The sequence below is a fragment of the Polypterus senegalus genome, chromosome 6 (assembly GCF_016835505.1).
Source record: "Polypterus senegalus isolate Bchr_013 chromosome 6, ASM1683550v1, whole genome shotgun sequence".
Lineage (NCBI taxonomy): Eukaryota > Metazoa > Chordata > Cladistia > Polypteriformes > Polypteridae > Polypterus > Polypterus senegalus.
Genome location: NC_053159.1, coordinates 25,118,317 through 25,145,323, shown reverse-complemented (window position 1 = coordinate 25,145,323; position 27,007 = coordinate 25,118,317). Strand labels below are relative to the sequence as shown.

The 27,007-nt window shown below is 40.6% G+C and overlaps 1 protein-coding gene across 2 annotated transcripts in view; it reads left to right on the top strand.

The window, feature by feature from the left end:
- The first annotated feature begins 1,257 nt into the window (after window positions 1-1,257).
- casz1 (castor zinc finger 1) overlaps window positions 1,258-27,007 on the top strand; it is a 600,579-nt gene continuing 574,829 nt past the window's right edge. The window contains exon 1 of one of the 2 annotated variants that reach the window (XM_039755610.1): window positions 1,258-1,481. The gene's annotated coding sequence lies outside the window, so the exon portion shown is untranslated. Of the gene's footprint in view, window positions 1,482-2,026; window positions 2,167-27,007 lie in introns of those variants that run through there. The other variant, XM_039755612.1, reaches the window with a different exon arrangement.

Here is a 27,007-nt window from a genome sequence, read left to right as displayed (position 1 = left end):
TTTTATCCTAATTTTTCATTCTGCTTTTCTATGTGTTTTGGTCATTTAATTCAGTATATGCTAATTAGCGGGTCTGACACTGAAGTAGTCACAGCCTTTCGTTGTTCAGCATTGTCTGCCTGGGTGTCTGCTCTGCTTGGTTTTAATTGTCATTATTAGGACACAATGAAGGCATCAAATTATGCAGAAAAAATGCAAAATAATGGGAAAACAAAAAATGGCAGTTAAGCATTTAAAACTATAGCAAAAATAGAAATAGAGTATATCTAACTGTCATAAATGTAAAAATTAAATTGTTGCGCTTTTCTGAATGCACAATGAAAGAAGGGGGAAAAAGTCCAGCTAATTAAATGAAATCATTTGTTACTACTGATTGGGAATCTGGTTGGAACAAAAACCTGTAGGCACAGTGGGCCCTCAGGACCAAGTTTAGGGACCACTACTACAGGGGATCAGGGGCTACAGTCATACTGTAAGTGCATTGAACAGATGAGGGGAGGACTGTTGAAGATCGTGGGCTTCAAGCCTAAGATCAGGGGCTAAAGTTCAGGAAGCCCCCACATTAATGACACTACTGCATCAAACCCAAGAAGACTCCAGGCTGTAATTGCTGCCAAAGGTTCTTCAACAAAGTCCTGATCAAGGGGTCTGAATACTTTTGTCAATGCAAGTGTTCAGTTTCTTATTTATAATAAAAGTCCTGTTTTCACTGAGTGCTGAGAGTTGCTCAGTGAGGGGTGAAATTAATTTAAATGATTTTAGCACAAGGCTGCAACATAACAAAGTATGAAAAAGTGAAGGGGTCTTTCAGAATGCACTATATATAAGATAAAGCATTGGGGTCTGCTGACTGAAATGTAAAGCACAAGATGAACAATTGAAGATCTCACTGATTTATTGGGTGGCAAAGAAGTTTGAGTATTGATTCTATAAAATCCTTTGTGATTTGTATTTTTTGCTTAGATATTTGACATACGTTGGGTTAATATAATAAATAAATGCCATCCCATGCAGGTCAAATCCTCGCCTAGTATCTTTCGCTGCTCATGGAAGACCCTGCAGTGCAATTAAAATACTAACTGATGGACTGGACCAAACCAAAATTAAAGAAATCGACTTACAATCATCAGTCGCGTTTTTCGTCACGATGTGCTACCTTTCTCGTGCACGCGCCGAGTATAAAGCCGGCTCGCCAGTCCGCATCCCAGGTGAGCTCCACGCCATGTTTTAGATTGAGCGGCCGCGGTCTGAATAAGGAAAAAAGAATTCAATTAGGCGCTCCGGCTCCACTTTTAAATGTTATCCCTATCGGGTGTTGTTGGCAGCTCTCCTCGTGTTAGAAATAGGAAAATTCAATAATAAAACAAGAAAGAGAGGAAAAAAAAAATCGGGCAACTTTGATCACGCATGCTCCCATAAGGACCGTCCTGAGCGCACGTTTTCGCGCACTTGGAAAGTGTCTGAAAGCAGCCCAAGTGCAGGTAAGAGTTGTGTTTCTTGTGTTTATTTGTTTGTGTGATTGTTGCGTCCTCTGCGCTCCAGAGCAACAAGATCCCCGCAGCCCCGCGAGCCGCACTCCGGTGAGCACCTCGACTGCAAATGGGCGATGGCACGGAGCGAGCGGATCGATCACCTTGCGAAGGTGCGCCGTGCCCCGGGATCAATGGGGAAGTGCGCTGCCCGTCTGCGGACCTGCGGCCGCTGCCCTCAAAAACTTGGGAGGGAAGAGGAGGGAGGGGAAGGAGGTGACAAGGAGGAGGGGGTCAGCCAGATAGGCAGGTGCCCCGGGAAGCTCACGGTGGGCTGCCAACTGAGGAAGGCGGGCAGGCTGCCAGGGAGCGGCTCGCCCACACTTTTGCCGGAACTTTTTTTGACGTGTGATGGGAAAGTGGTGTGTCCGGCCCGAGCCCGAACTGGCACCCGCTTTAATACGAACTGACACCAGACGTCCCAGCAACTGCCCCTGCGCGCTGCTCTCACCTGCCCAGCACGACAAGGTTATTTCAGTGATTTCGAATCTGCGTCAGATTGTTTACGGAAAATCTTAAAACTGGATACTTGCAGCACCTTCGTACACTGTACTGTATGCGCGTATGGCTGCGCGTGCCAGGCTGTAGTGTGCCCTCCTACTACAAATTGCAAGAAGCCCATCTCTTCCTCGGGCAGGTATCGTCCTTATGGAAATGTTATTAACGCAAATTTAGATCCACTGTATGTTTGACCAACATCTCCTTTGCATATGCGGGCAGGGCTTGTTTTTCCTTTCCCGTGCACAATATCTCATGAGTAAAGTGGGGCTCGAAAGCACATACACTGTTTTTTGTAATTATTTTAAAATGATGTCGAGCCCTGGGGACAGAACAGGTGTCTCGGGCACTTGAGGGATTTCTGTCACCACTGCCAGCAGCCGCAGCACCACCACTATTCTGTCCCCAAGCCCCAAATATACTTTTTTAGGAGGTCTAGTGTGGGGATATGATGGGATGAAGCCGAATAAGGGACACGAGTTTGTGTTTTTTGGGTGTGTGTGTGTGTGTTTGGGGTCTTCTGAAAAGTGTTCGCTCAGTTGTTCCCGAGCCGCGGAGCCTCTTAGCAGTCGCGCGTGTCACATCGTGTCTCATATACGCACACGTGGACTTTTACAGGCCGTGTACGTTTGGAATCGCGTGTGCAAATGTAAAGGAAGCGTTTGCCCTCTAACATATTAATTTGCTTCTGTTTTTTTAATACCAACTCGGAGTTTAAGTATTTACTTTTTTTGTGTTCATTTCCATCTTGGATGTGCATGCACACATTAATAAAACATTTGCACATTAACACATTTAAAGTTATGTTTTACTATTTGTGTTAATTAGAACTAATTGCACACTTATGGACGGTGAATGTCTGCTTAGATCTATAGACAAAAAAATGATGTGCCAGTCGTTGTGTCTGTAGGTATACGTTTCACTTTTCTGGTAGGAGTGAATTTTTGTATACACAGTAATTTGTTTATTCATATTTATATGCATTTGCAGATATTCGCGTCAGTGTCCTAATTTTTAATTCTAGCTGTGCGAAATATGTGTGACTGTATAACGTGTATATATTTAAACATAAGTAGGTTTATGACTCCAAATATCTCTGTATACTTTGTGCGCTGCTTTTGCTTCCGTGTAAAACATTTTGATTTTGGCAAGCACGCGTGTTATATGAACTTGTACGAATGGGACATCTGTGACCGTTTGACATTATGACATAAATGTGACTAGGAGACTGGAAAGAACTTTTATGTACATCCTAGAATTTTCCTTCCTTAAAGGACATGCGTACAGTGCAGTACAGTACACGAGCAACTGTGTAGAAAGTCGAGGAGCGGACGTGGGCCAAACGCCAGACTTCACGGGACAGCGGCGCGGCCCGACCCCCTTTGAATAAGACCCTTAAGATCATGGGAACTGGCCGCCGGGTTAACGTGAATCGCCCGCGGGCTCGAATCCCTTAAAAAATGAAGAGTCGACAGAAGGACAAGCTGATTTTCCGACCGGGGCGCTCCGGGGAGCAATCGGCAGCCGGCCGGCGAGATCTGCGCGTGGCTCTGCCCGTGTCGTCTTCAGTTGTGATCTTCTTCCTCTTCTTGCTGTTGTTGCTTTCGTTTGCAGAAACGGCAGCACAAATAAAAAAAAGTTTACTTAGGCGCAGAGAACGCGGGGCTCGGCGGCTGCTTATTGTTGAACTTAAGTAATCAAATTTCCTGAGATCGTTTTCCTTCTGTTTAATTTATTAGAGTTATTTATTCTGTGGATGTTAATCTGTTTCTGGTTTCTATGGAGACGTTAAACGGATCTCTTTTCAGAAATGCAAACTCCATATGCACGAAAACGTTTAAAGGGACAATGACCTTTTCTGTCAAGTTCACGTCTTTAATCAGCGAGGCTCGCGGTGCCGTTTTATTACCAAAGCGGGCGACCGCGGCGGCCCGGCCGGCTAGGGCGCACCCGACTGCCTGGCTGCCAGCCGTCCGCCTCGCGCTAACCTGCTCGCCCATATTTCGGGATTTTTCTTGGACTGCTTCTTTTGCAGCCTGTATTTTTGGTTACTTGAGTTCATTTAATTCGTTTTGACATGTTGTTTTTCTGTGGATTTTAAAATTTATGTTTGGTTAATTTGGGGTCTAGAAGTTTTTTTTTGTCAGTTCATTGCATTTTTATATGCGGTGCTTTAAGTGTATTTTTCGGATCATTTCATTTATTTTCTCTTGCAATTAATTAGTACCTGACTTATCTATGCGTTAAGTATACAGTGTAATATCTATCTATCTATCTATCTATCTATCTATCTATCTATCTATCTATCTGTCTTCTTTATTTGCCTATTATGTAATGTTTACCTAATTAATAATATAGTGCCTTTCATCTTTTTATTTTTTATTTTGTTATATAGTATTTTTAATTCTATCTATCTATCTATCTATCTATCTATCTATCTATCTATCTATCTATCTATCTGTCTGTCTGTCTGTCTGTCTGTCTGCCATTCTCTCTCTCTCTCAGCAGTTTCTCACGTTCTCCTTGTCCCTTTGGTTTGGCTGTAATTAGTGTTTGATTAAAAGTCCTCTGGCATAATTAATGAGATTTCTGTAGAGGTACACGTACAACTGAAACTTTACATACTGATGTTTCATAAACTGACTTTTCGGTCCTTTTTACACAAAAAAAAAAGTCATTAGCACAGCTGACTAAATAAATGGCACATTTTGCTGGATTGTGTTTTACATTTTTATTTTTATTTGCAAGCTTACTAGGCTTATAACATCTAAAGATTATGAGAGGTTAATTTTTCTTCTTGTTGTAAAATAAATTGATACATAAAGATACATTCAAATGCACATTGGGTCAGTTCATTTTGCTGTGATGTGGAAAACACTTTTTATTATGTTTAATATTATAATGGCATTTTGTCGGAATGAGCCTCTTATGAATTTACCTGCTTATTTAAATCTGCATTTGATCACTAAAAGTCCTCATCCCAGGTGCCCAAAATTCACATTTGGTATCAGGAACAATTAAAAGAACATCATAAAACATCAGGAAGACTGAAGGTAATGGTGAAATGAGGGAGAAGACAGAAGGTAAACCTTTATGGCTGGCCATTTAATTCCAAACTCACCTTGTGTCCTCAATCTAAAGTATATTTATGAGGAGGAAAAAAAGTAGTCAGAGGTGAGGACGCTGTTATTTCTTATTTGCCATTCAGGAGTACAAGAATAATAAGTGGATATCATTAAAGATGTTCATGGGTGCTGTATCGCTCGCTGTCTTACAGCTTACATTTTTAGTGTTTACTCACTGCTCATCTTTTTGCTCCAAATTTGAGAGAAAGGCTCGTTGTATGTTTTGCGTAATTTAGCAATATTCTTATTATGTACAATAACAACACCAAAAGGAATGCTGGCGCTTTAAACTGGAGTTTACATATTCTCTTTGGATCTTTCCCCTCTGCTAATTATTGTGTTGTTTTCAGAGCAAATATGTCATATCCATGGCGACCAGGCAGGTTTTATTGTCTTTCTGAAGCAATAGCTCACATAAGTAATTAATGACTTCGTTTTTTCCCCCCTCCTCTGGCTTTGGTTAAACAGATCATTCAAGGAAAGTCATCTTTCTTTCTTTCTTTCTTTCTTTCTTTCTTTCTTTCTTGGACTAAAATGAAAAAAAAAACCCACAGTGATGGTAGGATATAAGCTGGAAAGTGCAGTGCATTACTTTTGTCTTAAAAATCACATATAATTATTTTTTAAGACATCAGGGTTTCACACATTCAGAATTGGTGGTTTTATTATAATGTGTTTGTTTTAACTGCAGTTTAATTTACGCATTAATGTTCCTCTTGTTGCCTTTAAAATGTGCTGCTTCAAGTTGAATCATTTAAAATGACCACTAATAGGTGAGTCTGAAATGAGAAACTGTCGACGTGCGAGGAGAAGTTTGGAGCTGCTGGATTAAAAATCTAATCGCTATACTCGCTAGTCTAGCACCAGTATGTATGGAAATACAAGCAATGTAAATGTTTTTGATAGATATAGCATAAAATATATCTGCTTAAAGCAGTATGTATATACATTGGTTTTGTTGTGACGCAAGTGCTGCCTGCATATACAGTATGTATATCATTATGTTTATATGCACAAGTATATACATACACACAAATATATATATTCAAGCACTATATATTTATATACTGTATATATAATGCACTGTTTATATTCGGTGTGATTTATATATACAGTATATGTATGCACACAAATGTAAGTAAAACTAGAGCATTATATCTGTCTAATTATCATACATTGCCTTACCCAATTATCTACGACCTGGTGATATGGTGCCATTTATTTATTTATTTTTTATAATACCCCACATGTTATTTATATAGTGTCTTTCACATCTGTCGGCCTATCTATTTATCTATCATATAGTGCAGAACTTTTAAATACTTGGTGGGGAGGGGGGGTCAGTAAAGACCTTCTATTCAGTGCTGTCCAGTGTTCTGTGGTGAAGTCTGCTGAGGGAGCAGCACCAGCATGATTGAGGGGACGCCCGAGTGGTCTGCTGCTTTACAGGACTGGCTCTGGACTCCCTAGAAACAGGGCAAGAAAAGAGGAAGAAGGCAGAGTTAGAGGCCATCGTGGCTAATGCTGTCCATCATCTCCTGACACCTGGTGTTGGACCATTGCTGGTCACCAGTTTAGTTGACCATTGCGCGCTAAAGCCTCCATTATGCTCCTGTTCACCCTGGGCGGCTATTATACATACAATGGCACAGGGACAGTACTTCTTTATAACATCTTTTATACTCTATCTATCTATCTATCTATCTATCTATCTATCTATCTATCTATCTATCTATCTATCTATCTATCTATCTATCTATCTATCTATCTATCTATCTATCTATTATATAGTGCCTTACATATCAATCTATTGACTTTAATACACACCTATCTATTTGCTACCATTATAATTTGTCTATCTGTCCTATACAGTGATTTTTCCATCTCCGTGTCTACTCTGTATCGTGCTATTTGTCTCCTATTTAGTCCCTTTCACATCTGTCCACACCTAAAATACTGTATAGTGTCCTTCTGTCGGTAGATAATATAAAGTTTACTCACGTCAATTAAAAGGTCAGTGTGTATAGCACGAGTGCCATTGCCTTGTATTAGTTTTGCTCTCCATGCTGCTTGTCTCCTTCACCCTCTCCAGTCCTCAGGACTCATCTCTGTTTTTCGATACATCAGATGAAATTATTAAAAGCAAAGTGGATGTCCACCATCTGGTGTCCTGAAGCCGCTCTGCTGCTGAGGTTCACCAACTTCCCTTCTCCTGTAGCGCAGGCCATCGTTTTCTCCAAGTGATATTATTGTTTCTCCTTCTTCGTTTTAACTGTGAATATATTTTGAGCACAGCGTTATTTAAAAGGCTAGCGTTTGTAATGTGCACTGCATGTTAGTTTTAATAATTAAGATCTCACTAAGCTTACATTAGTTTTGAATCTATGCAGATCATCAAGAAAAACTCTATTAATTTTTACAATTATAATGCATTTTTAACAGAACTTTTAGAACTTAAATTAATAAAGATTAATTACCTATAAATCTGACAATTTAAAATGACTCTGGATCCTTATTTACAGTGGCACCTTAATTCCATTCTGTTTTTGCAAATACAAAGATACACTGTCATTGCATTACATTATTGCACGACTTGTTTAAATATTATTACCTTTTATTCTTTTTCACTTTTTGACATGAATTTTATTTTACTAACTGCACAAAATTGTAGAGTAAATGTGTGAGAAGCATATGCAATGCCCAGGTCCAATTCTGTATTTTATAATTCTGTTTTAGAGATTGGTGACAAATTAAAAATGTCAGTGTATTAGTTTAAATGCTGACATTCTTAATTTTCTCTCAGTTTTAATTTATGTCTTAGAATAGGCAGATATTTTGAGTGGACAGTATTGTAAGACCTTCTTTAGGATTATCTACTGGTGCAAAAGCTGTTCCAGGGTAATGCACAAGCGTGTTTTATTATGTAAGGAGTTACTAGATAATAAGAAATACAAATTAGACACACTATCTATCTATCTATCTATCTATCTATCTATCTATTTGTGTGTGTATCTATGTATGCATGTGCATATGTATAATACACAAACACTCACTACACATTTATGTGTATATACTGGACCAGTCATTGTCACATTTGAGCAGTCAAAAGCAAAATTGTAGAAAATAGCACAGAATTGAACTTTAAAACTGTTATACCAAGCCACGTGCTTTGCAGAAATGATCATGGCAAAAAGTACTCAAATCAAAATTGTGGAATATTTTTCAGTTTTAGTTTATATAATCAGTATAACTGCTGAGAAGAGATTTTTAGGAATTATATTTAGAAAATATTTAGGAATATTAAATGAGAAAAGTTATGTAAAGTTATTATATACTGTACTGTAACTGGTGAGGAATACAGCATAAAGTCACTTTAATTTTGAAATACTGTATATTTCTCTATTTAACTGGCCTCAACATGAAAGGTGTTATAAATACTTTATTTCACAGTTTAATTTATCTAATATTTTGTGATTCTATACAGTGTATAAAAAATAAATACATTTGAGATGATGCATGCAGCATATAAGTAAAGACATCAGATTAAATAGACAGAGACTGTAGAAAGACAGAAAGGTACTTTAAAATAGATAGATTTTATTTGTCCCTGGAGGGAAATTGGACTTTTTCAATTAATCAATCAATAAATAAATATTATTGTTTTATGACAAACAACAAATATATACCAGAATGACTAAAAAGAAAGAAAACATTTGACATGGCTAATGATAAAAAGAGCAGTCACAGTCATTGTGAGACATTAGCAAGTAAAGGCTACTATAAATGCATACATAATACTATATATACAGTAAAATGTACTGTAAATAATGTTCTACATGGAAGAAAAAATAACTTTATGCTTTTTTTTTAAGTACACAATTTAAAATGCTGAAATACTGAACTTTTGTAGGGAATTTGCAGTGATTATGTTCCTTTTAATCCTGTATGTGCTTTCCCTACAATTATGTGCTCCATATGACACATGATATACAGTACGTACATACAGTAAGCACAAATGCATTTTTGCATGTACCATGTATTTATATACAGTATGTATAATATACTACTTTTATGTTTTGTGTTTGTGTTTATGTATATATATACAGTATAGATGTGCATATAATAATAAGTAAAGCTAGAGCATTTTATCTCTCTATCACACATTGTCTTAACCAACTGTCTAAGATCTAGTGCAGTCTATTTTATTATATATAATCTATCTATCTATCTATCTATCTATCTATCTATCTATCTATCTATCTATCTATCTATCTATCTATCTATCTGTGTATCATATCTAGACATGCTTTCCCCAAGTGTGTGTCTTTATAGATACAAAGATTCACAGTTGATGAAGGTAACCAGCTGACACAGTTTGTCTCTTTCCTGTCTTTTCATTTTTCACTGTATATAATCATCTTCCCCTTTTTTCTCCTTGTATATAGATATATATATATATATATATATAGTATATACACTGCTGAGAGTGTACCTAAGTTACCGATACTACTATGTTAAAGCAGGCAGACTTTGCGTCTTTAGATTTTTTTTTTTAAACTCTCTCTTCTCTGTCTCTGTAGATGAGCTTGTACAGCGTATGTCAGGCTGTGTCAGGAGGTGCTTTGCATTTTGCTTTCCCTCAAAATCTGTGCAGCGCTCTGCGCCCGGCCATTGACAGAGGTGCTTCATGAGAATGAACTGAATTGAATTAAAGTGGGGAATGAGCGGTTCAGTTTTATAGAGTACCCTTTACAGTAGTACAAATAAGACGCTATATAGACAGGGCCGGCTGTTCTGCAGATCCTTCATCAGGTTTGAATGCACGAGTAGGGGTGCCTTTAACTGAGAACAGAAGCGTTGGATTTGGTCCTTCTGCAGTTTATTTATTTTAGTTCAAGTGCTTTGAAAAGCGTGCTGAAGATTATTTTCTGTATCGTCTGTTGGCATGCTGGCATCACTTTATTCTTTATTGTAAAGTTGTTCCCCTCACATGGCATTGCAGAATACACTGAAGATAAAGTTAAAGTGATGGGTTATTCAAATGTCTGGCGTCTGCTGTTTTTTTTTTCCTGCTACATTTACATGTTTATCTTATGCAAACTTATTTCTGGATTTTTTGTTTTTGTTCAGGATTATGTGTGCATGTTTTATCATTTAGTGATCAGTATCTGTATTTCTGGAAGTCACAGAGGCCTGGTCAGGTTTGCGTGACTCCGGGGCACTCTGCGGTTGGCACTGATGAGCCCGCTGCTCTCCCCCCTGCCATGCTCTTTGCTCTGTACTTACTGTTTCATTGAGCACATCTGCTTGAGCTAAGAGTAGCGAGCACAAAGATGCCCGTGATGTTACAAGATGCTTCATGAAGGTCGACTCCATTAGTGAGCACATGGGCGCCGGGCCTCTGTGTCCCTCTCTCCGGCTTTTGTCATCAGATGGCGGTTGTTTACCCAGAGCCTCCCGCTGTACTGTGTGTGTCCCACCGGCGCCGGTCATCATGGGCTTTGCATCTGTTGTGGAGAGTGAAGGTTCTGTCTGTCACTCCTGCTTATCTGTCTAACTGTGAACGTCACCTCCTGCTTTTCACTCTGTCAGTTACAGTATGTCACTGATGACGGCTGAACTCAGGTACCCAGTGCTTTGAAGACGGCGTAAACTCAGACAGATAATTCACATTAAAAGCCTGTCCAATATGGTGGTTTGACTCTCCCTGCCACTTGACATCTATCCATATATTCATTTTATGCACTTACTTATTCCTATCAAGCTGCAGAGATACCATACCATACCAATAAATCCTGAGCAGGGTCATGGGGGCCTGTGGCATATCCCAGCAAGCACTGGGCACAAGGCAGGAACAACAACTGGACAGCGCCAGTCCATCACAAGGTGCACACACACATACATACATATCGGGGGCCAATTTAGTGTCAGCAATCCACCTAACCTGCATGTCTTTGGACTCTGGGAAGATACCGTAGTACCCAGAGAAAGTAGAGACACGGGGAGAACATGCCAACTCCACGCAGGAAGGACCCAGATCCTGAATCTTGGTCTCTTTAATGCAGCAACATGTCACCCGTGGCAGAAGTGAGGTAAAAAATATTTTCAAACCAACTTAGTCCAATATAGGAATATGGGCAGCATATGGAGTAGCATATCTGGTAGCACAAAAAACAAGGCAAGAAACGTGGCAGCAATCCATCACAGACATACACCCATAGATGGTCAGTTCGGAATCAGTTATCAGTCTGATGAGGACGTCTTGGGGGATGTGGGTGTACAACCGGAGCTCTACACACCCGGAGAATGTGCAAACCCCATACAGACACTGAAACTGAGCAGAATTTGAAGCCAGGATGCTGGTGGTAGCACTTCACTATGTGCTACCTTGCTTCTGTTGCAACATCCAGGACTGGTTTTACGATTCCCCATAACCAGGCATTATGTTTGATAATCAACATGTATTTTATGCTATGCTATATATTGGACTGGCTCCCTATGCCATCTTGTTTCCTGATTTGAGCCCACTGTTAGCCTGAAGTGGAATAAGTGGGTCTGTCATCAATTATTATTTATTTATTTATTATTTTTTATATATTATTTATTTTAATAATTAATTATTATTAATTATTTTTTTCTCCAGCCTTTGGAGTTTTTTTTGTTTTTTCTGTCCACCCTGGCCATTGGACCTTACTCTTATTCTATGTTAATTAATGTTGACCTATGTTTATTTTTTATTGTGTCTTCTATTTTTCTATTCATTTTGTAAAGCGCTTTGAGCTACATTTTTTGTATGAATATGTGCTATAAAAATAAATGTTGATTGATTGATTGATTGATTGATTAACATAATATGGGACAGTTTGGTGGCGCAGTGGTTAACACTGCCATACAGTTTCAGCAGACCGGCTTCAGTTCCCAGCCCCGTCTACACCTTTACCGAGCGCTCTGGTTTACATCCCATAGAGATATGGAGGGTGATGAGGCAGGCACCAATGGCAACCTGTAAGCTGGCATTGTTGTTGTGAGAGGGCACAGGTTTAATGACCCTGAGATGAAATTGGAAATGAATGGGTCTGTAATGTAACAGAACTCTTAATTAGCCTGGCATGAGTCAGTGCAGGTTTGTGGGTGAGTGTCCTGTCCAGGACTGGTTGGTTTGTGATGCTGCCAGGTTAGGCTCCAGCTCCTCACAACTATGTGATATTACAATATAATATAATAAGACAGACATTCTTAAATGTACTTAAACCTATTCAGGGTCACAGGAGCCTATCCCAACATCACTGAGTGCAAAGTAGGAACCAGTCCTGGACAGGGCACCACATCATCACAAGGACCACTCACTCAGGGCCACTTTAGAATTAATGATTATACTAACCTGGTTGTCTTTTACAGGGACATGCGGAGGACACAGAAACCATATAGACAGTAAACTGTTTGGGGGGTTTAAGGGTAGGAGGCTGCTAACCGCTCCACCACCATACCACACTGCAATATAGAATAACTAGCCAAAGTACAAATAAAGAGGGGGAAAAGCTGCCTTTTGATAATTTAACATGGCTAGACCTAACCCAGGATGAGACATAAAGACGAACTTTTAGACAAAAACTGTAATCCTACGAGAAAGTGAAGTTGTTATCCAGATTAATTGAGAAGAAAATGCTGTGCATGCAGTCTTATTGTGCTGGTGATGACGATGCCCTCACCTCAGTGCATCTCTGCTGCCCGATGGGAATTTTAGTCCTCGGATTGGTACTGTTTGTTTTTTGAGATGCCCCCTACCACTATCGCCGGGTGAACACACACACATAGGAGCCAACTTAGCAGCACCTGTCCTCTTAACTTGTGTTTGGACTGTGGGAGGAAGCCTATGGCACCAGAAGGAAACACATGTGGATACGGGCAGGACATTCAAACTCCATACAGGGAGCACCCAAGAAATAACCCCGGTCTTCTTAGTGTGAGGTAGCAACTCCACCACTGTGCCACTGTTTATTCTGCTCCATTCGGTGTGAATGCCAAATCTTTTTTCTTTTTCTTTTTATCTCTTAAGTTTCTTCGCTGTTGAGTTTTACTGCTGTTTCATATCATGAATTACTCCCTTTTTGTGTTAAGAGTTTTTGTATCGTGTGTGCATTCATTAATTTATTTCATGTACCGTATATTTATGACATGAAATACAAGCTCTACAACCCATACATTACTTTTTAGCTTTCATCCTTCTGTTAGTATCTTTCACCACTGTTTCTTTCTCATAAGATTTACTAGCTGGGACTTCTTTTTACCTTGTCATTTCCTATTATAGCGTTTACATACAGTATATATTTCTTATTAAACACTGAAGTAAAAACTGTGCAGCTACTTCTTGGAATAGTCCCCACATTTCAGGTTAGTACCTTTTAGTATGTAAATAGGCAAAGGAAAATCAGACTATAACCAATAAACAAAGTTGCTAAGAACAAAAATGACACAAAGATAAGCCAGGGAAAGCCCAGCAGTTTGCCCAGCAGGGAGATCACTCAACTCATAAGTGAAAGTAAATGTAGGGAGATATTTCCTCAGAAGGAAACACTGTTATATATATATATATATATATATATATATATATATATATATATATATATATATATATAGAGAGAGAGAGATAAGTTATATACTATATCTATATATTATATAGTGCATTTCATATCTATCTATCTATCTATATATTAAATCAAATTTTATTTGTTGCATGCAGTCATATACACAGTACAATATGTAGTGAAATGTTTAGTTGCTTAAGTCCAAGAGAAAATACTCAGCTTCATAAATATCAATGCGTACAATGACTAAAATATATTGATGTTATAAAAGTGAATAATAAACAAATCATTAACTAATATTTGAGAATTAAGTATAGTCATTATGTAGCTCTTGGCACTGCCCTCATTTAGGATGCAGATGGACTGGGGACAGAAGGTCCTCCTCGGTCTATCTGAAGTGCTCTTCAGGCAGTGGTAGTGTTTCCCTGACCACAACAATGAGAAGACACCAATTTTAGGATTGGGATGGCTGATATCTCTGATGATTATCTTTGCCCTGGTCTGACGTTGCTTGGTAGAGATGTCCTGGAAGTTACAGAATGCTTTGTCAATGATGCATTCAGATGACCACACCAGAGCCTTGTGGTCCAGCTGTGTGTCGTTTCCAAACCATGCAGTAACACTTCCTGTCAGAACACTTTTGACGGTGGATTTATAGAAATAGTTTAGTATCTGGTCAGACAGCCTGAAAACTCTGAGGTGTCTGAGTTGGTAAAGATGTTGTTGTGCCCTCTTCACCAAGGAATCAATGTGCTTGGACTTGGTCAGGTCCCGTTGAGTTCGAGTATCTATTTATCACTCGATTTGTCTGTCTGTTTGTTATATAATGCCGTGCACGTCTATCAGTATATTATATAGTGCCTTACATGCCTATTTGTTCCCTATAATATACACCTATCTATTTGCTGCCATTGTTATTTGTCTATCTGTCCTATGCAGTGACTGTTCTACCTGCCTGTCTGTTATATATAGCAGTTGACATCGGGTGATCTGTCTGTGCCTTTATAGTGCCTTTTTATCTGTCTATCTGTTTGTCTGTTTGTCATGGCAGAAGTTTGCTTTCTTTTTATTTTTCTTTTTTGTTCAGATCAAAGTGTCTCTATATACACAATTATTTATATATTTATTTATCTAAAGTGCTTTTGTAAGAAACCAAATTTTCCCCAGGGACAAAATATCTATCTATCTATCTATCTATCTATCTATCTATCTATCTATCTATCTATCTATCTATCTATCTATCTATCTATCTATCTATCTATCTATCATATATTGCATTTCAGATCTATCTATCTATCTATCTATCTATCTATCTATCTATCTATCTATCTATCTATCTATCTGTCCTTCTATGTCATGTTGTTTTGAGTCGGCATCAGTGCCAGTCAGAGTGAGCCGAGTATTCTGGGTGGTGCTGACAGGACAGCTCCTTTATCCCGCCTGCCTTGCCCTGAGATCAGAAGGTCCCTGTTTGAGCTGCCCCATCTGTCACCGCTCTGCAAGCCGTTGCTCGTTGGGGATCTTGTCCTTTTCAAGATCTGATTCATAACTGTAGAGGGTGTGCAGAAGAAGGGGAAAGACGGATTACAGGCTGTCAGACTGGACACCCACATGTGCCGGAGAAGTGATCATGCAGTCGAGTGTGTTCAGGTGTAAATGGGGATGATTTTTTTTTTTTTTTGCTCCTCGGCTTCTCCAGCAAGTAGTGACACACACACACACACAAATAATCACACACAAAATGGCACTGGAATGCTGAGTTGGAGAGGCATTTATTATAAACGTGGGATCCATTTGTGCTTCGCCTTGATCAATTTTGACGTGTTTGCTGTGTGCCCTGTGTGCCTTTGAGGTGAAAAAAATGCAAAAGGCAGAGAGAGAAGGAGAGGGAGAGAGAGAGAGAGAGAGAGAGAGAGGGACACGCTGGCCCTTCCAAGCTCATTATCATTCTTAATAAGTCTTAAGGAATGAAGGAGCATTGAGTGTAAATGCAAGGTAATCCTGACACTCCTCAAGGTGAGCAGAGACAGAACGAGACGCGTGCTCCTTCACTGCAGCTCAGCTATGAAAAGGTAACGGGGGACACCTTTCTTTGGGTGGGGGGCGCTGATAGTGGATCTAAAAGGGTGCTGTCTGACTGTTTGAGGAAAGAGGACCCCACCCCCATGAACAGAGATGACTGAGATGGAGGGGCTGTGGGGTCTGAGCAGAGTTGGCAAAGGTGAGCAAAACTCCGAGCAGGTGTGCGTGGTGGAGCTACATTTGCTGCTCACAGATGGCATTTTAAGTTCGTCAGAGTGGGCATTGCGCCTGTTAAGCTAGCGATGATCGATGTTCAAAAAACGCTGAAGCTCTGCATGTTAGCCTCTGAACTTGGGCGAACAAACAGAATCGCAGGGGATCAAAGACGCCTTGACAGATCACTGAAAGGGCGCTGTTTAGATTTTTTTTTCTGTTTTCAGACCTCTAGAAATGAAAGTTGGCATCTGTAGAGGGTTGGCTCACATATTGTAGCTGACAGCCCGGTCCCAGCAGCCATGAGGAGACAGTCCGCTGTAGTAAAGATGCCTGGCAGTCTCTTGGTAAGGGGAAGCACGTGGTGGTGTTATGACGGATGGATCAGGGTGGTTATTATTTGAGGTGGGCTATCACAGCCACACAGGTCTGGGGTGCCCACGTCTCCCCTAATGTTGCTTTACATTTACATTTTTAGTAATCTTTTTTGACAGTTTTATAGTACAGTTAGTTCCGTGCAGCCCCAGCAGGTGAAGTGGCTAAAGAAAGCTCATATGGTAAGTTAGCGGAGCGGTTTGAACCTCCGTGCTTGGAGTTTACATTTGGACTTCATTTCTGTTATCGTAGGTTTTCTCCAGCTGTTTTAAGATGTACTGCCATGGATTGGCGGACTCCTCTAAATGTGTGTGTTCCTGCCCTGTGGTGTAGCGTGCAGTGGTCCGAGTTCAAGTGATGCCGTCACTGACGCTCCACCAGACTTCTTTCTATAGATTCATTCATTCCTGAACAATGCTGTTTGTATCATTTGAGCTGCCCCGGAAATAGTGGCCGACTTATTCACATCTGAGGAAGCAAAGTGACGAAGATGCAGGGAAACTGATTCACAGCCTACCCGCATTTTGATGTATTCTTTCCGTGAATCATAATTGTGTATAGTGCCTTTGATTATCACTGATATTTCTGTGAATCCTCCTGGTATGGTGTTGGTGGTGCAGTTGGAATGAGTTTGCGGTTTTGCAATACATGGTGACATATTGCCCTTCATATTTCAATCAGTCTCTTCCTCCCCAAAAACCACAACTAACAATCTGCAAGAGTCACTGATATGACGGCGGAGCTGATGAGGCTCAGTGAAAGCAGGTCTCAAGGGCAGTTGGTGTTTGATTGTCACAGTGGCTCTCTACGGCAACACTATTAAAAACGTTTTCTGAAATGATCAAGAGCACCGTAACAGGGGGCAGCTCGATGGCGCAGCAGTTAGTGTGCGAGTCTGCATATTCTCTATGTGCCTCTGTGGGATCAAATCCTGCACGTGGCAATTGTCTGTGTGCTTTTGTGCATTCTACCCATGTCTGGGTGGGTCCCAAAGCCTAACTGGTGGGCTGTAAGTTAACCTGGTGTGGCTGTAACCTGCAATATTGATGGGTCCCAAAGTCTAACTGGTGGGCTGTAAGTTGACCTAATGTGGCTCTGACCTGCAATATCGATGGGTCCCAAAGTCAAACTGGTGGGCTGTAAGTTGACCTAATGTGGCTCTGACCTTCAATATCGATGAGTCCCAAAGTCTAACTGGTGGGCTGTAAGTTAACCTGGTGTGGCTGTAACCTTCAATATCGATGAGTCCCAAAGTCTAACTGGTGGGCTGTAAGTTAACCTGGTGTGGCTGTAACCTGCAGATGGGTCCCAGAGCCTTAGCTGGTGGGCTGTAAGTTGACCCTGTGTGGCTCTGACCTGCAGATGGGTCCCAGAGTCTTAGCTTGTGGGCTGTAAGTTGACCCTGTGTGGCTCTGACCTGCAATATCGATGGGTCCCATAGTTTTAACTGGTGGGCTGTAAGTTAACCTGGTGTGGCTGTGACCTGCAATATCAATGGCACTCTGTGCACGACTGGCACCTGTTTTTAGTTTAGGGGCTGCACACTTTCTGACTGTTTAGTGCTCTACACACTCCTGGGACCCCCTGTGTCTGCAGGTTTTGCTCTACCCAGCTTCTCTTTTTAAACAGACTGCTGGTCTGATTAAACAAGCTGTTATTTCTGAGTCTGTAAGTGTTGGGCTCAGTGTAGAAATCACAAAACTAAGCTTAGTAAATTTGAACTAGAGTGTGCCAAAGCATTTATGTCTGTTACACGGGGTTAAGTTGGTGCTTTTTTTAAAAACTTGTTTCTTCAGATTTGCACCATCATTGTGATTGTTTTCTTTTAGATTTTCTGGGCTTTTTCGGTTATTTAATGTATAATTTACTAACATGCACATTAATGGGTGTGCATGTTCAAATATTCCTAATAAAATAAATGAATTATTGTGTTGTGAAATATGACAGTAAATATACTGTGGCCTAGGCTTGCTGGGATAGACTCTAGACCCCCGTGGCACTCCTCAGGATTAAGCGGGCTTAGAAAATGCTACAGTATGGTTGTCGTGAAATATATTTTATTACTTATTTCTTTATTTATTGTTACCAGTGGTAGGGAGCCAGTTGGAAATGGCAAAAATCGTTGGGGTACCAGTCCCAGTAATTCCCATTTTAATTGATTCAAAACAAAAGGGTGCACAGTGGCAAAAAAAAAATTAGGATGATCAAAATCAGCCAACGTGGTGTCCCGGCAGTGTTTGAGTTCTCGTGGCTGTCACCCAGGAGCTGCAAGTCACAAAGGAGACATCACCTTTCAGGGCCGTCCCTTTTTATGGTGTCCTGACCAGGGGCGGAGCTTGACAGGGTCGAAAGCCAGCATTGGACATCTTCTGGGGGCTGTGGGTGAGAACCAGAAGATACCGATAGTGACAGCGCCCCCTCTCGCTCCAGACTGGTATTGCTTACCCCACTCGAGCCTAAAATGTGTTGCATTGTGTGTATTTAATTTTTCCTTTTTTATTATTTCAGTGACAACATAAGGAACATGAAATCTACCTTGAAGTGAGGACTGTCAAGGTGGGCTCTAGCGAATGCTGTGTTTTGATTGGTGAATTATCCCCAGAGGTGAAGTTCACAGTTGTAAGTTTTATACAAGCTTTTGAGCCACAGGATTTCTATAAATGCCAACCAAAGCTGCGACTGTGCAAATCTGTGGAAAGAATGACTGCATGAAGCCGTTACTTTAATTCATGAAAGCTTTGAATTCATCACCAGGAATCTACGTCTGACATGTGGCGCCCACCAATAAGTGCAGCACAAAGATTTATGTGCACTCTACTGACTATTGACCAATCAACACTCAGTATTCGCTAGAGCCCGCCCTCTCAACTTTGATGGGTGAAAATGACAGTTTTTAATTTAAGGCGTTCATGATGCATGCGATGTCACTGAAATAAATAAAAGAAATAATTGATGAAATGCAGAAAGAATCCATCCATCCATCCATTATCCAACCCACTTTATCCTAACACAGGGTCACGGGGGTCTGCTGGAGCCAATCTCAGCCAACACAAGGCGCAAAGCAGGAACTAACCCCAGGCAGGGCGCCAACCCACTGCAGGGCACACACACAAACCCACACACCAAGCACACACTAGGGACAATTTATGGTCGCCAATGCACCTAACCTGCATGTCTTTGGGAGGAAACCCACGCAGACATGGGGAGAACATGCAAACTCCACGCAGGGAGGACCCGGGCAGCGAACCCGTATCTCCTAACTCCATACACCTGACACTGAAGTGGTTGCAGCCTTTCAGCATGCAATGTCATTTACTCTTCTCATTGTTAATTGTCAGAATTAAGGGGACAAACTACACCAAAATGAGAATGAGGAAACAACAAAAGAGAGTTAAGCATTTAAAGTGATAGCAAAAATACAAACATTTATAAATGTCTTACAAATATAAAAATCACACTGCTGTGCTTTTCTGAATGCAGAATAAGAGAAACACCGACCAGCTAATTCAATGAGGTCATTAAGAAGTGAAACTGGTGAGATCAAAAATCTTCAGCCACGGCGAGACCCCCAGACTGAGTACGACTATGAGAGCCCCCAAATAACTGGACTACGCCACTAGTTCTCAAGTTCAGCACGGGGGTACATTGGGGGGCTGCAGGTGTTGGATCCAATATGTTTCTCTAATCAAAGTGTGATCTCAATGTTAGGTTTTTATTTTGCATTCAGAAGAAAGCACCAGTGTGATATGTACATCGATAGACAGGCTGGAAAGGCACTATATAAGACAGACGGATAGAACATTATTTTTCCCAAGGGAGACATTTACCTTTTTGTAGAAGCTCACTAAGGGAATTACAAAAAAAACATTTCTGACCTGGCTAAAGATCAGAGAGCTGTCGCAGTGAGGCGTCATGCAGACGTATTGCCGTAGGTGTAAAGCAGTAGTATTGTGACACACACCTCTTAAAACAACAAGCCCTCTCAAATACTCACCAGGATGACTAAAAAGAAAGAAAACTTCAGACTTGGCAGTCGCCGTCACGGTGATTCATTCTAAATGCGTATTGCAGTTGGTCTGAAGGAGCCCCCCTAGTGTTTCTTGACACACTTCTGATGAATACTTTGTTAGCTGAAAGTCTTCAGTGTTGGTGTGTCAGAGAGGAGATGTGCACCATTGTTCATAATGGCACACAGTTTTGTCTTTATTCTCTCCTCCGCTATTACCTCCAAGGCGGTGCGGAGTGTGTCCCATAACTGAGCCTGCCTTCTTATTTAGCTTGTTCACTCATATCACTTGAAGTGATGTTCCCAGCCCAGCATACCACGGTGTAGAAAATCACACCGGCCATCGCAGAGGTGAAGAAGATGTGAAAGATGTCACAACCCTTATTAAAGGAACGCAGTCTCCTCAGAAAAAAAGAGTCCGTACCCTCAGAAATAACTTATAGCAGTGCACCTCCTCCTCCCCATCCACTCCCTGAACAGTAACCAGGTGTAGAGACTCTAAATGATGTGAATGACAATCCCAGGCTCAAATCCTACCCTAGCCCTGACTGCGTGGAGTTTGCGCCAACTCCCTGTGTCTGTGTTCACACCAGTATCCCAAAGATGTACAAGTTAGAGGAACTGGTGACTACAAATGGACGCCAGTGCCAGAGCCAGTGTGCATGATTGTACCCTCTGATGAACTGGCATCCCATTCATGGTTGTTTCCTGCCTTGCCTACAATGCTGCTGAGACAGGCTGTGGTCCCCTTTAGAAAAGGCAGACAGAATTATGATCAGTGTAATCAGTGAGCCAAGCTTTATTTTTATTGCACATTTCCAGAATATGACTAGTGTCGAGTTTTTGACCAAATTATTCAGCACAATACGGTGGCAATGCTACTGGGGCTTCTTTATACCAGCATCAATACGCTTGTGTAATGCCTCACTGCGATTGGGACAGCCATGTTAGAAGATTTCTTTCTTTTTAATCTTCTTCTTTGTTCAGACCAAAGTGTATGTGTATACACATTTATTTATTTACTCACTTACTTTAGTTATTTATATATTTATTTAACTAAAGAGCCAAATTTTACTTGGGGACAAAATACAGATCTATCTATCTATCGAGTCACTGCCAAAAGAGATCCTACTCTGCTGGGCCCTTGAGCAGGGCCCTTAACATTCAATTGCTCCAGGGGTGCTATACAATGGCTGAACCTGCCCTCTGACCCCAAGGGTTATGGGAAAACTAACAAATTCCTAATACAAGAAATTGTATAAGGTAAAAAAAATCTATCTATTATATAGTGCCTTTCCTATCTATCTATCTATCTATCTATCTATCTATTATATAGTGCCTTTCATATCTATCTATCTATCTATCTATCTATCTATCTATCTATCTATCTATCTATCTATCTATTATATAGTGCCTTTCATATCTATCTATCTATCTATCTATCTATCTATCTATCTATTATATAGTGGCTTTCATATCTATCTATCTATCTATCTATCTATCTATCTATCTATCTATCTATCTATCTATCTATTATATAGTGCCTTTCATATCTATCTATCTATCTATCTATCTATCTATCTATCTATCTATCTATCTATCTATCTATCTATTATATAGTGGCTTTCATATCTATCTATCTATCTATCTATCTATCTATCTATCTACCTATCTATCTATCTATCTATCTATTATATAGTGGCTTTCATATCTATCTATCTGTCTATCTATCTATCAGGAGCACATTCACTGAGTCTAATCAGTCAATTCAGTATTTGAAAGTTTGCTGTAGTAATTTGTGATCCAGTCATGTAGCACAATAGAACAGTTATGTCACTTAGGCATTGTCTTTTTTTTGGCGCCTTTTGAAGTGCAGAGAAAATGTACAGCAAATGATAATATACTGAGGCCAAAATATCCCCTCCAAAGACTTTGTCCAGGGTTCAGTTCTTTAAATTGAAGATTTTTTTATGCAGTTAATTTTTAATTAACGTGTCAAATCAGTCGGTCATGAGTAGGCCCTCCATTCCTGCCTTACAATGGCCTAATGAATTAGCCACAAAGGGGTTTGCGTTTCTGTTTGAAGGGAATAACTGGAATCAACACCGTGCCGGCCGTGGTCTTGCCTCCACACACGAGAAGATACACACTCCGTGGACACATTGCCTGGATTTGTTAACAGAAGCATGAACTGCTGCGCCACCCTGCTGTTTGATGGATGGCTTTGTGAATTTGCCGCCCATATTATCGGCACTGTGGCGGAACTCGGTGACGATTGTCCAAAAGCCATTTGGTCCTTCGTTTTTGCATCTCTCCATTAGTCAGTTCTCTTTGAAGTCCTGCCTGCTTGCATTTTTTGCAGAATAGATTTGCTGTTCTTTGATGTGCCCACCGGCCGTGCCCCATGGCACTGCTCATATTATTAGGTTCTGTAGATGCCTTACATCAAGTGTGAGAGTAATAGTACACTATTATAAAATATACTATATATATATAGTGTTACTTTTTTCGGGTTCAATCAGCCTCTGTCCTCCTCTTCTATCTGACAGCTCTTTCTTTGTCATCCAAGTTAGGATTTGTCTCATTTTTCTCTTGGCTCACTGCTCTGCTTTCTGCTCCTCACCTCTGGAACCTCATCATTATCATCATCATCATCATCATCATTGTCGTCGTGGTCGTGATCAGCAGATGATGGCCTCCACAGGCTTACATGTTTCCTGTCTGTATCTCAGTTTTCATCCTATATATAGATAACAACTCTGAAAAAGTTGGCCCCAAGATGATTAACATTCCTTATTATGGCAGCTGTGTCATCTGTATGGTAATCAATGTAAATATTCTTGATTATTCTGATTTGAATTTTTAATGATGCTAAATAAAGCTGGTATGTATACTGTACATTAGCTACAATGTATATTCATGTCTGGGAGTAGGTATTGGGGTCCCTAGCCTGGCAGTCTTATCGTAGAACGAGAGGCGGCACGGTGGCACATTCGAACACCTTGGCACCACACAGCCTGTGGACCCCAATTCAGTTAAATCCTTTTGAGTGGGCTTTTCTTGTCTTCCCTGTGGCCAAGTTGGTGGGTGCAGATGGCTTGCTAAATGGTGTGACCTGATGTGTTGACTTTTGAACGCTAAAGGCTGTCAGGTCAGGCTCTGCTCCTGATGCACCGTGTGACTCCAAGCAAGTCACTTAACCTATCAGCGCACCAAACTTCATTATAGCGCCATACTTACAAAGCTCATGTTCACTATAATAAGGAACTTAACAGAACTCATATTAATTCAGGGGTGGTTCATGTTGCTGCTCTTGGTGTAAAAAGATTCAGAAAATGGCTGAAAGAGGACGATTCAGTCCATTCAGTATACTGTATGTGATTACTGAGTGAGTCCTTACGAGAATAGCTCAGTGTTTCCAAACTCCCGGCAGCTTCTGTGTGAAGACACACTTCATGGATTCTGTTCTCTTTGCTTTATTAACAGCAGGCAGGCCGTGTGGGCTACTGGGTAAGGCGCTGGATTTACACCACAAGGCTGACTGGTTAATGCCTATCCTGAAAAGCTGTACCAGACTTATAATGTATTAGGATGGCATCCACTATAGAATGGCACTTTAAAACAATACTCCACCAATGCAATAATATTTTTCATATGTTAATTATCCCATGCAGTTTGTAGTACTGGGCAAGAAAAATTTTGAATCTCACGTTTTCATGCAGAATGAAGATAAAAAAAAGTTTCTGATTGAATAGGCATCAATGGAGACCAGGGTTGGATAGCAAACAAACGGTCCTCGAAAAAATGCCGCATTACATGCGTTCCATAATCCTTATGTGAAGTCATCCAAATGTATACCCACAATTTCCCAAAAACACAAATGTTTCCTATAATATTCCTAAATACACCACCTCTGGAAAAAAGCTGTGATGAACGAAAGTGGAGCACATTCTGACGTGAATGCCTATGTGAATTGTAAACCCACAGCCACAACTGGAGCACTGTGGGATTATGCAGCGGCCGTCCATGAAACTTCCACCGTGAACTGACCTTCTGCTTGTTGGAGCTTCTCAAATATGCACTCACCTCGCTTGCTTTTCTTTCACTTTTAGTCTTTAGTTTTATTGTTTTTTAATGATACCACATGAAGTGCAATGTTAGCCAATGAAGAAGCTGGCAGTGGGCTGGACTTCTGACCAATGGATAAGGCAGGGAGGCTGGACTTTCATTCAAATGCTCATTCTCGTCATTCAAGTGCGCTTCATTTTTGTTCAAAGAGTGTTTTCCAAAATAGTTTATTGGTGATATTTGAGTAAAATTGCATGCGTTTGGGACATTGTGAGCATAATACTGAATGACTTCACATTTAGATTATGAGACATGCGTAATGTGTCATTTTTTCATGTATTTTTTGATATTGTTTGCTGTTATCCAGTGCTGGCCACCATAGATGCTTGTTCTATCAGTAATTTTGAGATTAAAATGTTTCTTGCCCATCAGTATAAACTACAGTACATGTGGTAAGTAACATGAAATATATATTTAGGTTTATTATTCTGTTAACTTTGTTCGCATTTGTGTATGTAATGAAATTAATTACATTATAGCTAATGGTGTTCAGCATAGAAAGGTGCTGTAAAAAGTTTTTTGTCACATACCGTTTAACTTAGCTGTTTTAGTACTAACCTATTGGGCATTTTTGACCCAACATGGATCTCATGTCAGTCCAGTGCAGGACTCCCCCATCCACACACTCAGTCTGGACCAGCTCAGAGTCACCAGTTAGCCTAACGTGCCGAGTGCATGAAGGAGAGCCCACAAAGACATAGGGAGACATGTAAACTGCACACAATTGGCAACAGAAATGAGTCTCGTGATATTGTTAGCCGGCAGCGCTGATCACTGCACCACCACACTGCTCTTCAGTACTATTTGACATCTGTAAATATCATGAAAATAAGCTTTTGGGGTCATTTGTACAGATTGTAGTGCAGTTCTTACTTGTGTTAACTCTTTACTATTAATATACGGTCAATGTTTGCTGCAGCCTGGTTTGATTCTGCCAGGATAGGCTCCTGCAACCTTGAATTGGATTAAGCAAGTGTGGCCTGTAGAGGGGGGTCCTGCTTGCCAAACACGACACTGACAGCCGCAGGACACACGTTGCTTGCTTTTCTTTATTTATTTATAATTTATATTATTTATTATCATTTATTTATTCAATATTTATTTTTATTTATTTATTTATTTATTCATGCTTTTATTTATTTTGTAATTTTTTCACGAGGGAAATGCCTTCCCCCATTTTCCACCTGTATATTACAGCACATCACAAAGTATACTTCTCTTTTCCCCTTTCTCTTTTCGTCTCTTTCTGTTCTTCACTGTCCGCCTCCACTCCTCATGGCAGGCTTCATCTACCACCTCCCAACTCTGGCTCCGGGAGTAGTGGCTGCTGGCTCCTTTTACTGGGCACCTGGAAGTGCTCCACGTGTCCGGTGACCTTCATCCAGGTGTGGCGGAAGTGCTGCAATTAAGGGCTCAGCAGTACTTGCAGCCCAGTTGACCTAAGCCCCCCCGAAAAGCTACACCAAACTCTTAACTCCCATGGAGCCCTGTGGGAGTCTGAGGCACTGCTACCACCCAGGGGGGCTGCCATCTAGTGCTCTGGGAGAGGTAAGGCTCTGAATATTTTCTCTCCCGTGGTCCTTCCAGTATAAAGGCGTCCCAGCTGGAATTTTTGGAGGATTCCAATACTTTCCCTATTTTTCATATATGAGAAGGTCATGGAGGTCTAAAACGTCAAGATGCATCAACATCTCAACATCGAATTTTTGGATGGTTACAATACATTCCCTACACTTCGTATACGAGAAAGTAAAAAGGGCTGAGTGTGTAGCTGAACTTGCCTCATCGGTAAAGCCTCTGTTGGGCAGTACGTTATTGGCACAGTACATGATACTTTGGCAACATTAAACTGTGCTGGAAAATCATCATGGAAATTTGGCATGCTGCCCCGTGGTTTCTAGTCCCGTAATGCGATACTGAGATTAGCAGTGGCAGTCATCAAGTTTAACATCCCTGCCGACTAGATGACACCATCTTTACCTGACTGCTGCCAACACCCAATGCGCTTGTTTTGTCTTTTATGCTGACTTATGATTGTTGTGTGTGGATAGAAGATGAAATTGAATTTTCACTCTTAGGTAATGTCACCACAGTCCGTTTCTGACCAATCCATCAGCAGCACGTTTACATCCAGTTTATTTTTTTAATGTGGTCAAGTACCATCCCGCCGTGACGCACGTTGATGAAGATGTCTATGGATGTACTTTGCTCTGGCTACAGATTCTCATCGGAGTCCAATCTACTGACTTTAAGTGCTGACATTATTTTTTCACTCAATTCTGACTTTGGTCCTGTGGCTGCTGGTGGGTCGCCTAACTCACTATAATGTGTTAAAAAAGAAAAAATGGATTAAGAGAGATGCTAGCAGAATATATGATTGTGACAAGCAGAGCAGGACCCGTGTGTCTTGTTTATAAAGGACAGTTAGCAGGAGTGGTTTGTTGATATATTCCGGCACACGCCAGGTGTATAAAATGTTCTTTTTGTCCCTCAATAAAATCAAATTTGACACCCCTGGACAAGCGG